Source organism: Telmatherina bonti (assembly GCF_933228915.1).
Source record: "Telmatherina bonti genome assembly, chromosome: 8".
NCBI classification, from domain to species: Eukaryota; Metazoa; Chordata; class Actinopteri; order Atheriniformes; family Telmatherinidae; genus Telmatherina; species Telmatherina bonti.
Window position 1 is genome coordinate 38,441,431 of NC_136626.1, and position 14,244 is coordinate 38,455,674.

Sequence of the window (14,244 nt, forward strand, 5' to 3'; positions counted from 1 at the left end):
GTTGTTTTGTGAAACCTTGAATGTTTTTGTTCCAGGTTTTTAACCTCCCAAGGGTTGATCAGCTCTGGGACCACCCATTCCAGATTCTCCTGAAAACCCAGGCAGATGACCGTGCTACATTGCTGCCAACGTGCTACTTGGGTTCCTGTAGTATCTGACTACTGTAGTATCGCTGCAGCAAGGTTCCTGCACGGACCACAGCTCCCAAGATTGCTGCTGCTCCTGACGCAGCAGAATAACACACCACCCGACTGAGGGCAGAATTATCCCTGTGGTAGCGTGGGCAGTGAGACAGTCTACTCTCAACCCTGAAGACCAGCCGCCGCTCTCAAGCAATCTCAGTGTGGAGTGAAATTAGCGTCCACCTGCAACAGTAGCGTGCCAAGCTCCAACGCAAGCTCTGCCCACCCTGCGTCATGGAAAGACATCGACCCTGGCATCTATTAAGGGTTCCTGGCTGGTCATTAAAGGGCTCAATGTGTTGCTTGGTTCTTTTAGCTATCATTATTGTGTTTCCTATTGTCTTCTTTAATCAGTCTGTTTCACCCCCTGTTAACCGCTGAGGGCAGCAGAGAACATTAATGTTTTTAAGAACAGGCTCAAAACTCACCTTTTTAACTTGGCTTTTAATTAGGGATTTAAAAAAAAAAAAATCTGCTTTTATAATCTTTATTGTTCATTCATTCATTTTCTAAACCGCTTAATCCAAATCAGGGTCGCGGGGAAGCTGGAGCCTATTCCAGCTGGCTTTGGGCGACAGGCAGGGTACACCCTGGACAGCTCGCCAGTCCATTGCAGGGCCACACAGAGAGACGAACAACCACTCACGCTCACACTCATTCCTAGGGGCAATTTAGAGTAACCAGTTAACCTAACATCATGTCTTTGGATGGTGGGAGGAAGCCGGAGTACCCGGAGAGAACCCACGCATACACGGGGAGAACATGCAGACTCCACATAGAAAGGCCACTGACCAAACCAGCCAAGGATCGAACCAGTGACCTTCTTGCTGTGAGGCCACAGTGCTAACCACTGTAGCCAATCTTTATTGTATTGTTTTTAATTGAAATATTTCTTGTTTTTATTATTACTACCATTTTATTTTATTTTATTTTTCTTTTCATGTATTTTTTTGATCAATTTTAGGATATTTTCCGGTGTTTCCTCAGAGGGAGCCCTCTGCACTGGGTGTCATAATGGCCATGGCTGCAGGGGCACCTTTCATGCTTTGGTCTGTAACGGTGCCCCTGATACCCCTGATGCTGTGGTCTGATCGACTCCTGGTGCAGATGGCTCCTGCGATGGTGTTCCTTACCAGGCTCATCTGTGCTCAGCAATAAATAGCTAGGTAGGTGCATGCGTCATGTTTAAGAGTACTGTTGAAAGTGATGTTGTTTGGGTGTGTGTATGAGTGTGTATGCGTCTGAATGTTTTTATCATGTAAAGCACTTTGTGTTGCATTTTATTGCAGGAAAGTGCTTTATAAATAAAGTTTGATTTGATTTAATAGCAACTACCCTTCTGCCGCTCGCCACTGCTCCTTCTCTGCCTCGCAGTCGCTGAGTGCCCAAATGGGTTCTAACAGGTAGACGCACCCTCTTCTACTCCCCAGCTAGACCTCTGAGGATCCCCTGTGCGGTCTCCTCTGTCATTAAGATATCTATGCCATGTGTGTGCTCCGGTTCTTTGAATGGTGTGGTGATCGGTGGACTGGTTGCCAGTGGTGTTTGTCAGATTCTATCTTCATCTCTACTTGGGGAAATGTTTTTGGAAATACAGGGACCTACATGAATAATGGAAATTCCAGCGTGTGTTAGGCCTCACAAGGCCTCACCAAAGCCAATCCCATGCTCCGGATTCTGGCTTTGTTGGGGTTTTGGACCGTGCTTGGTGTGACAGTGTTCATGCTGTTTATTTTCTGTGGCCTGCGCCGGCCTTTGGTGGTGGTCTTGTACTTAGGCGTGTGCTGCCATCGAAGTGGACTGGTATATGTGTCCCTGTCACCCTTCTCTTGCCTACAGTTGTCTTCCTGGGTTTCCCTTCTGCCCCCTTATCTGGTCACTCGGTCCAGGCACTCTGTTCATCCTGATGACTCAGTTGCTTCCGCCTATGTCAGTGCTATTGGGGTTCCATTGCAGTGTTTGCTGCCCTTCTTGTTTTGTGTTTGCTGTTGCGTTCCGTGTATCAGAGCCTTGTTGGTTTAGGCTGATTTACACTGCCTTAGGATATTACGTTCCTTGGCTTGTTGATGACTCTCTTCCTGCTTCGGCTCTCCCACTCTCTGATCCTTTTCCCTTCTTTTTTGATAGTGATGGCTTTTCTGATTCTGACACTGATGTGTGAGTGTTTTTCCTTTCAGGATGTTTGATGATGAATGTTCTTCAACCCTGCCGGGAAGTGACCATTCTGATGTTTTAGATATTCCTGTATCTCTTTAAGCAGATAATTTTTTCTGGATTTGTTTTGTTGTTTTTGTTGTATCCCTGACTTGTGCTTCTCTTGTGTTGATCCTGAAAGGATCAAAAGAGGGGAATGTGGTGGAAATTATGCACATAGTGTAGTTTTGATGTTACTCCTTTATTAAAGGAGTCATAACCTGATCTTTTCATGTGCCCACTGTCCTATAATGGTTTTTAAATAACTGTTTAAAAACTTATTAAACAAAAAAAATTATAAAAGTGCTTTTTCTGACACTTTATTCATAATAAACATTTTCTCGTGAGAATTCACGCAAGATTTTCATCAACCTTGACATCGATTAAAATAATGTTAATGAGGTGCTCGCTGATTGATCGCTGGAAGTCCGGAGTCGGAAGGGGGGCGAGGCCAGTAGTCTGCATGCTAAAAACATTAGCGGCTAGTGATAGCAGCTAACCCGACAGCAGCAGCTTTCTGAATTCAGCATTGATGTCTGAACCGGACTCTGAGCCTGAGAGAGAAGATACCGAGATGGTGGAAGGAGCACGTTTACAACAAATTGTCTCTGAATGGTAAAGTCCTCATTTTTAATGTCTGCTCGCCTTGCCTGTTCAGATAGCATGTTGACAACGAGGCATGTCGTTCATGTTAATATGTCTCAGTTTTATTCCGTGTTGGACCATTTTTAAACAATAAATGTACTTTTTCACACAATCCGAAGTTACAGATGTAAAAAATGAAATGGATGTTGACTGAACCAGTCGGTACGGTCAATGTCCAGCTGCCGGCCGGTCTGCACCAAGATAAGAAAACACACATTTTAACCACACGGAGTTTCATGGAGCTGCACTTTTTATTGAGGTTTTATTTACCGTCAAGTGTTTTTCTAAATTAATTAGCTTATTCAGATTTCCCATTTTAGCCAGGATTGTGAAAAATGTTGTTATGTCAACACAACAGATCTCTGGTTGATGCAGCCACTGATGTGGGCTGCTGTGTTACTGTACAGATAAATAACATGAAGTCAGTTATCTTGTATCATTGATCAGGCGTCAGGCTGACTAATATCTCGTGTTTTATATATTACAGCATCACTTACAATCTATTATGTTGGTCTAATTGTTTGTTAAACTGCACATGCCAACAGAAATAGACAGCAAGATATTATTACTGTGCTTAGAAAATAAAATTTCTTTTTTCATTTCCTTGGGTGCTGAGAAGGATAAAGCAGGTCCAAACTCCTCCGTGTCTGACCCAACATCCTGGCGTGGAACCAGTCTGCTTCGATGCTTTTTCATTACAAAATGCAGGAAACATTTATGAGCAGGATTATGTACATTTACCTGTCGGAGGGAATGAGAGGCAAGTTTCTCTTCAATGCCAAAAAATTCAGAAATAAAGCTAATCAAATGGCAAATAACTGTAAAATAACTGATTATTTATGTTCTTGCCATTTCATATGACATATAACAAATAGTAACTTGCTGCAGTCACTTAGGACAGTAGCAATTGAAAAAGTAAACACACAACTTTACCATATACACATTTATGCATCTGACTTCTGAAAGTAAAATGTAAAGCTGAAGTAAAAAAAATACAGCTCTTTAAAACAATATCTTTATTAGTGTACAGAAATAAAACCAATGCTCATTTTCAATGTAATAAAATAAAAATGATCTTTTTCACTCTTAGTTATTGATTCTGTTGACACAGTAGCTGAGTTTTCTGGGTTTAATGTGGACTCTCGTGGTTCTGGAGCCGGATGAGCAAGCCTCCACAGCACCGTCTTCATCATCATCTGCCTGCAGACTGGCTGAGATGTTACCTTCACTGCTGTCATTTGGGTTCCTTTTCTGCACAGAACCAGATCCTGACATCAGAACAAGCAATGAAAGTGCCTCTTAGCTTCCATTAAGAATGTATATATGTTTGATTTATTATCATTTTCTGTATGTAAAATTAATCAATCAAACGACAAACCTGTATTTCTGCAGAGAGGGTGGAAAGTCCTTGATGACAGCTGTGTTCCATTGTTGCCTGCATTGTAGGGTCAGTCTGCTCCAACATCAACTTTTAGACATCAGTAGACCGCTGGTGCTGCGCATGGTGTGAGATGTGCTGGACTAAAATCTGCAAATACAAGTTATAAAAATATCAGATCATCACATAAATAGATTTAGGTGTAAATAGCTGCAGTTTAAGAGTAATCAAATATTGTAATACAAATAGATTAAATCAAACTTTATAAAGCACTTTCATGCCAAAGACAACATAAAGTGCTTTGCATACTTTTATTTTTAAAAAGCTGATTAAATAAAACAGGTTTTCACACACTGAAATATTAACATAGAATTTTAAAAACACACTCATTTTATTTCACACATAGACACGATTTTCCCTAACCTCTGTGTCTTCACTGCATGTAGATAAAATAAAACATATCTTTCAGATCCATCATACCAGGAGTCAGACCTCCACATCCACAGAGGCTGCAGCTGCAGATATTAATCCTGCACAGCTCCCGTTTTACAAACATGACTTAAAGATGTCAGAACGAGGACGAGGATTGGAAATAAAATATCCTCCCTGCCGATATCCTATAGGTGCCAATATCAGACTACATGATGGTCACCTTGTTAAATTATCATTATGATAATTACGACTGCATGTCATGTTGGGGAGAGCAAAGCTACATCCATCATGAGTACTTACTGTGTGGTAACAGGCATGGAAAATAATAAATAGAGAAGTCATTTACAAACATTTACGTGGCAGAGCATAGGATAAATATAAGAAAATAAAACCTGGGTCTCGTTTGTACGCTGCAGGAGGTTAAACCTTCCGGCTCGTCCCGTTAGCATTGTGTTAGCATTAGCATTATCGTGATTAGCTCAAGTCACGTCTGTCACACAAAGCAGAACATTATAGCAGTAGTGACACTTACCGGCTGCATTGATGCTGAGCCGCTTACAGCTGCAATTGCTCCTCTTTCCAACTGAGTTGATGCCGTCTTCACCTGGTATTTCCCAAATGTTAGCAAAATGTTTGGCACAAACAGAGGCAGCAGCCGGCAGAGATGCAGGTGCATTATCAGCAAAAAATAATGTAATCCATCTGTCCCTGGTAGTTTGGTCCGCTGATGAAGGGAGAGAAAAAAAACCTGCCGATGTTGGTTTTGCTAACAGACAACCGACATGATCGCTGCTCGCACGTCTTCACACAGCTTGTTGCTAATAGCAACTGAGGCAGGTCCAGCAGGTGTATTTAGGCTGGAAAAGGGGCAGGTTAATGCAAATAGCTCCCCGGGATGTCAAAATCCCGGGGGGAAAATAAAATAAATGCGTTTGCGAGACTTCAGCCTTGCGGCCAGTTTTGCTGCAAACAAAGCGTCCAGACGTAAAAACCCGGCCGTCTTCAACAGAAAGGCTTCCGGGGATGTTACCACTGCCGCCCAACACTAATACGCAGGTTTTAACTCGAAAAAGTGTAATTTCCGGGTGATGACTCCTTTAAGCTTCTTTTATATAGTACAAGATATATATTCTGCATAGTTTAGAGTAGTTCAGAAAGCTTGCTTTAGTAGGTTCATGCATAAAACTGAATGTTCTGTTCAAGGCCTGTTTCAGCTTTGACTGTTGTTATCTTCAAGCTGGCAGTGTTTTGACTAGTGCTGCCAGGCAAAAGTTTTTTGTGTATGCCTAAAGATCGCTGTAACACCCTGAGCAGGGGCAGAGCCCTCGAGACCTCTCATTCGCAACAACTGAGTTCATTATCAATGAACTCGACGGAGCAGGGTTGATCTCTAGATTTGTTTCTTATCAGATACATTCCACGACAGTCGGTCACACACATAATCTCTAAAAATAATCAACAACATAAAACAGAAAATACAACAGCCAACAAAAATGTCTTTTTTGGGGTGAAACCTTCGGAGGTCCCATCCTCCTCTTCTCTGCGCCTGTGTGTTGGACAGTCACGGTTGCCCCTAGAGACAGGCATCACTCATCCCGCTCCTCAGAAGACCCGCGCTCTTTAAAAATGTCGACTGTACCTGGTACTCTACGTTTGGAAAATCAAAAGTGCCTGTAAAACAGATGTGAGTGGGAAGAGGAGCATCTTCCATCCTTCCCTGGGTCAGTGAAGATGTTTACAAGGCAAACTGTACAATTTGTCAGCGACTGTTTAGTCGAGCACAGTAAACTATCTGACATCCAACATGCATCAGGAGAGCAGAATCATTTATTTATATGCTGTAATAGCCAATATAAACACCATATATGGCCATTAAAAAGTATTTTTAATGGATGAATGAAGCTATAATAGCAATAATATCAAATGCCCATCGCATCGGCTAGCTATAGCAACTGCTAACCATAACGTCCAACTAGCCATAAAGTCTGTTAGCCAGAACTTTTCCAAGCATAACACCCGCTAGCCATTATATCTACCATCCATAACATCCACTAGTCATCATGTCTTCTTGCCATAACGTCCGATAACCAGACGCTTGGCTGCAGCAGTGTTGTTGTTCACAGACGAAGCAACTGCAAGTCATTTGTTGTTCTGTGGGAACGTTTGGTATGCCGCCGTTCCATACTAAAAAAATCTGAATACAGATACATGAACTGTTATACCTCTGCCTTTTAGATCTGGTGTAGGTACCGGATCTGCTTTGGGCTCTGCGCCTGCTGATGACATCACACTCATAGAGGCTGCGCTCCATTAGAGTCTAATAAGATGCTTGTGGTGTCTACTTATCAATAGATGTTTTTGCTTTTATTTTACATTTCTTTTGGCGAACTAAGCATGTTTTTCCAGGACCAATAAAGCCCTAAACATGTATCAAATATATTATCATGGCAACTTGTCAATACATTACAAACATTATTAACCACCACCAAGTGGAGCTCGCCCTCACAGTGATACACCTGTCCATGTAATGCAGTAAGGTAAGCAACATGTAATTTTTCTAATCTTTCTGAAATGCCGTCTTTGAGCTCTCAGGAGTTTTAGAAGTGATTGTCAGGCTGCGGAAAGTCCCTTTCGGTCGGTAATGATGGATTTCTTTATGAACATTGTCTGTTTAGCCTACGAAAAAGAACTGCAATCCCAGTTAGCTGAAAAAACTACCTCCATATGTTGTACGGACCAACCACAATAGTGTACCCAACGTCCAGCCAATCTTTTATCAAAACGTCACCGGCAAGCGAAGGGCAGTGGAACAGCATCCACCTACTGAGTGATCCTGTCCATCATGGTGAGGATGTAAGAGCAGCCAAGGCCGGGGGCAGGTGGCCCACAAAGTCTACATTTCCACGGTCTCCTCTCTGGCACAGGAAATATGTAAGCAGTGCTCTGGTGTGCTGGTGTTCTCCCAGTCCATTCTCTTTTAGTCCACGCCAGATAAACCTGGATGCTACCAAACTGTCCGGGTGGGAGAGGCTTTGCACCATGCCAAACCTTGGGGGAGACATCACAGACCCTCCAACAATGACCACGTCCCCCAGTGGGCCATGAAGGGTCTCCTGGAACAGCTCAGGTTGGAGGCTTTGCCCCTCCAGTGCAGAGTTTGTCTTTGTTTCCTGCTTTCCTTTGTGTCTTCCTGCCATGGTGTTGCCCGGTGTCCCTGTTCATGTATGTTTCATGATTAATATGTTCTGTTTTCAGCTTGTTCCATCCTCCACAAGAAGCAAGAACTTAGTTCTTGCTCTCGAGGCTGCAAGAGCAAGAAAAAACTTATTTTTTGTCAGGTCCATCCATCCTCCAGGAGAAGCAGGTCTGCAGCGGGGAGGGATCACTGCGGGGGGCGATGTCTGCTTTAGGTGCCATGAACCCGGTTCTTACCTCCGCCAGGTTATGTTTCTCTCGCCGTCTTTGTGCTCAAGATAACTTAAAAGGTTACGGACGGATTTTTATAAAAACTTCAAGAGTTGTTGGAAATGTGAAAATGAAGAACTGATTAAATTCTGGTGGTGATCCGGATCACCGTTTGGATCCAGTAATGTTTTAAAAGGATTCTTTAACATTGTGCTTGGCGGAGGTTTCTGCTCTCCGAGTTTCTAGTTTCATATTTAACGAGCAACTTTGTCCGCGGCAGGGCGGGTCGTGCACGCGTTGGGGCGGGTTGTGCACGCGGCTGGGTCCGAGTGTTTTAATGCCACATGTAAAAATGTTCGTACTTTTTCTCCTCCTCCATCAGTTGTTTTATCAAAACAATTCGTTTTACCTGCAACAGTAAAAACGTGGAAGCAGCAACCAATCACACGATACTTCTTGGAGCCCCACAAGTTCTTGCCAGCCCGATGTGTCAAGAACTGTCTTCAAACGCGTCTCTGAGAACAAAATGACGTCATTTTCTTCTCTGGGCCTCGAGAACAAGAAAAACGTTCTCACTTCTCATGGAGGATGTAGCAAGTTTTACTTGCTGATTGGGAATAAATATGTTCTGTACCTGAACATACATGATCTCATTCAGGTGTGGTAAGGACTTTTAAACACTTTGCTTCTCTGTTGTTTACTCTGACAGCTGTGCCATGCTTTTAAATGGAAGGATTAACAAATGAATTTCTTTTTAAGAATGGTTGCAGGACACTATGGTTGCAGGACATGATGGTTGCAGGACACCATGCTTGCAGGACATGATGGTTGCATGACACAATGGTTGCAGGACATCATGGTTGCAGGACATGATGGTTGCAGGACATCATGTTTGCAGGACACTATGGTTGCAGGACATGATGGTTGCAGGACATGATGGTTGCAGGACACCATGGTTGCAGGACACCATGGTTACATGACACCATGGTTGCAGGACACCATGGTTGCAGGACACCTTGGCTGCAGGTCACGGTGGTTGCAGGACACCATGGTTGCAGCACACCATGGTTGCAGGACACCATGGTGGCAGGACATGATGGTTGCAGGACACCATGGTTGTGGGACACCATGGTTGTGGGACACCATGGTTGTGGGACACGATGGTTGCAGGAGACGATGGTTGCAGGACACGATGGTTGCAGGACACCATGGTTGCGGGACACCATGGTTGCAGGACACGATGGTTGCAGGACACCATGATTGCAGGACACAAAGGTTGCGGGACACAAAGGTTGCGGGACACAATGGCTGCGGGACACTATTTATGCGGGACACCATGGTTGCAGGACATGATGGTTGCAGGACACCATGGTTTCAGGACACCATGGTTGCAGGACACCATGGTTGCAGGACATGATGGTTGCAGGACATGATGGTTGCAGGACACCATGGTTGCAGGACACCATGGTTGCAGGACATGATGGTTGCAGGACACCATGGTTGCAGGACATGATTGTTGCAGGACACCATGGTTGCAGGACACCATGGTTGCAGGACATCATGGTTGCAGGACATGATGGTTGCAGGACACCATAGTTGCAGGACACCATGGTTGCAGGACACCATGGTTGCAGGACATGATGGTTGCAGGACACCATGGTTGCAGGACATGATGGTTGCAGGTCACCATAGTTGCCAGACACTATTGTTGCAGGACTCCATGGCTGCAGGACACCATGGCTGCAGGACACCTTGGTTGGAGGACACCATGGTTGCAGGACACCATGATTGCAGGACATGATGGTTGCAGGACACCAAGGTTGCGGGACATGATGGTTGCAGGACACCATAGTTGCAGGACACCATGGTTGCAGGACACCATGGTTGCAGGACATGATGGTTGCAGGACACCATGGTTGCAGGACATGATGGTTGCAGGTCACCATAGTTGCCAGACACTATTGTTGCAGGACTCCATGGCTGCAGGACACCATGGCTGCAGGACACCTTGGTTGGAGGACACCATGGTTGCAGGACACCATGGTTGCAGGACATGATGGTTGCAGGACATGATGGTTGCAGGACACCATGGTTGCGGGACACCATGGTTGCGGGACACTATTGATGCAGGACACCATGGATGTGGGACACCATGGTTGCAAGACATGATGGTTGCAGGACACTATGGTTGCAGGACACCATGGTTGCAGGACATGATGGTTGCAGGACACCATGGTTGCAGGACATGATGGTTGCAGGACACCATGGTTGCAGGACACCATGGTTGCAGGACATGATGGTTGCAGGACACAATGGTTGTGGGACACCATAGTTGCGGGACACAATCGTTGCGGGACACAATGGCTGCGGGACACTATTGATGCAGGACATGATGGTTGCGGGACACAAAGGTTGCAGGACACATTGGCTGCGGGACACTATTGATGCAGGACATGATGGTTGCAGGACATGATGGTTGCAGGACAACATGGTTGCAGGACAACATGGTTGCAGGACACAATGGTTGCAGGACACCATGGTTGCAGGACATAATGGTTGTCGGACATGATGGTTGCCGGACACTATGGTTGCAGGACATGATGGTTGCAGGACACTATGGTTGCGGGACATGATGGTTGCAGGACACCATGGTTGCAGGACATGATGGTTGCAGGACACCATGGTTGCAGGACATGATGGTTGCAGGACACCATGGTTGCAGGACACCATGGTTGCAGGACATGATGGTTGCAGGACACCATGGTTGCAGGACATGATTGTTGCAGGACACCATGGTTGCAGGACACCATGGCTGCAGGTCACGGTGGTTGCAGGACACCATGGTTGCAGGACACCATGGTTGAAGGACACCATGGTTGCAGGACACCATGGTTGCAGGACATGATGGTTGCAGGACACCATGGTTGCAGGACATGATGGTTGCAGGACACCATGGTTGCAGGACACCATGGTTGCAGGACATAATGGTTGCCGGACATGATGGTTGCCGGACACTATGGTTGCGGGACATGATGGTTGCAGGACACCATGGTTGCAGGACATGATGGTTGCAGGACACCATAGTTGCCAGACACTATGGTTGCAGGACACCATGGCTGCAGGACACGGTGGTTGCAGGACACCATGGTTGCAGGACACCATGGTTGCAGGACACCATGGTTGCAGGACACCATGGTTGCGGCACACCATGGTTGCGGGACACAAAGGTTGCGGGACACAAGGGCTGCGGGACACCATGGTTGCAGGACATGTTGGTTGCAGGACACCATGGTTGCAGGACATCATGGTTGCAGGACACTATGGTTGCAGGACGTGATGGTTGCAGGACATGATGGTTGAAGGACATGATGGTTGCAGGACATGATGGTTGCAGGACATCATGGTTGCAGGACACTATGGTTGCAGGACATGATGGTTGCAGGACACCATGGTTGCAGGACATGATGGTTGCAGGACACAAAGGTTGCGGGACACCATGGCTGCGGGACACCATGGTTGCAGGACATGATGGTTGCAGGACATGATGGTTGCAGGACACCATGGTTGCAGGACATGATGGTTGCAGGACATCATGGTTGCAGGACACTATGGTTTCAGGACATGATGGTTGCAGGACACCATGGTTGCAGGACATGATGGTTGCAAAACATGATAGTGGCAGGACATGATGGTTGCAGGACACCATGTTTGCAGGACACAAAGGTTGCGGGACACAATGGCTGCGGGACACTATTGATGCAGGACATCATGTTTGCAGGACACCATGGCTGCGGGACACTATTGATGCAGGACATCATGTTTGCAGGACACCATGGTTGCAGGACATGATGGTTGCAGGACACCATGGTTGCAGGACATGATGGTTGCAGGACACCATGGTTGCAGGACATTATGGTTGCAGGACACTATGGTTGCGGGACATGATGGTTACAGGACACCATGGTTGCAGGACATGATGGTTGCAGGACACTATAGTTACCAGACACTATGGTTGCAGGACACCATGGCTGCAGGACACCATGGTTGCAGGACACCATGCTTGCAGGACACCATGGTTGCAGGACACCATGGTTGCAGGACACTATGGTTGCAGGACATGATGGTTGCAGGACACCATGCTTGCAGGACACCATGGTTGCAGGACACCATGGTTGCAGGACACTATGGTTGCAGGACATGATGGTTGCAGGACACCATGGTTGCAGGACACCATGGTTGCAGGACATGATTGTTGCAGGACACTATGGTTGCAGGACACCATGGCTGCAGGACACCATGGTTGCAGGACACCATGCTTGCAGGACATGATGGTTGCATGACACCATGGATGCGGGACACAAAGGTTGCGGGACACCATGGTTGCGGGACACAAAGGTTGCAGGACACAATGGCTGCGGGACACTATTGATGCAGGACATGATGGTTGCAGCACATGATGGTTTCAGGACACCATGGTTGCAGGACACCATGGTTGCGGGACACCATGGCTGCAGGACACCATGGTTGCAGGACATGATGGTTGCAGGACACCATAGTTGCCAGACGCTATGGTTGCAGGACACCATGGCTGCAGGACACCATGGTTGCAGGACACCATGGTTGCAGGACACCATGGTTGCAGGACATGATTGTTGCAGGACACTATGGTTGCAGGACACCATGGCTGCAGGACACCATGGCTGCAGGACACCATGGTTGCAGGACATCATGGTTGCAGGACATGATGGTTGCAGGACATCATGGTTGCAGGACATCATGGTTGCAGGACACTATGGTTGCAGGACTCCATGGTTGCAGGACATGATGGTTGCCAGACATTATAGTTGCAGGACATGATGGTTGCAGGACACCATGTTTGCAGGACACAAAGGTTGCGGGACACAATGGCTGCGGCACACTATTGATGCAGGACACCATGGTTGCAGGACACCATGGTTGCAGGACACGATGGTTGCAGGACACCATGGTTGCAGGACACCATGGTTGCAGGACACCATGATTGCAGGACACCATGGTTGCAGGACATGATGGTTGCAGGACACCATGGTTGCAGGACATGATGGTTTCAGGACACCATGGTTGTGGGACACCATGGTTGCGGGACATGATGGTTGCAGGACACCATGGTTGCAGGACATGATGGTTGCAGGACACCATGGTTGCAGGACACCATGGTTGTAGGACATGATGGTTGCAGGACACTATGGTTGCAGGACATGATGGTTGCAGGACACCATGGTTGCAGGACATGATGGTTGCAGGACACCATGGTTGCAGGACACCATGGATGCGGGACACCATGGTTGTTGGACCCCATGGTTGCAGGACACCATGGATGTGGGACACCATAGTTGCGGGACACAATTGTTGCGGGACACTGGTTGCGGGAAGCCATGGTTGCGGGACACAAAGGTTGCAGGACACAATGGCTGCGGGACACTATTGATGCAGGACATGATGGTTGCAGGACATGATGGTTGCAGGACAACATGGTTGCAGGTCACGGTGGTTGCCGGACACCATCGTTGCAGGACACCATGGTTGCGGGACACCATGGTTGCGGGACACAAAGGTTGCGGTACACCATGGCTGCGGGACACCATGGTTGCCAGACGCTATGGTTGCAGGACACCATGGCTGCAGGACACCATGGTTGCAGGACACCATGGTTGCAGGACATGATGGTTGCAGGACACCATGGTTGTGGGACACCATGGTTGTGGGACACCATGGTTGTGGGACACCATGGTTGCAGGACACCATGGTTGCAGGACACCATGGCTGCAGGACACCATGGTTGGAGGACACCATGGTTGCAGGACACGATGGTTGCAGGACACCATGGATGCAGGACACCATGGTTGTGGGACACCATGGTTGTGGGACACCATGGTTGCAGGACACCATGGTTGCAGGACACCATGGTTGCAGGACATGATGGTTGCAGGACACCATGGTTGCAGGACATGATTGTTGCAGGACAACATG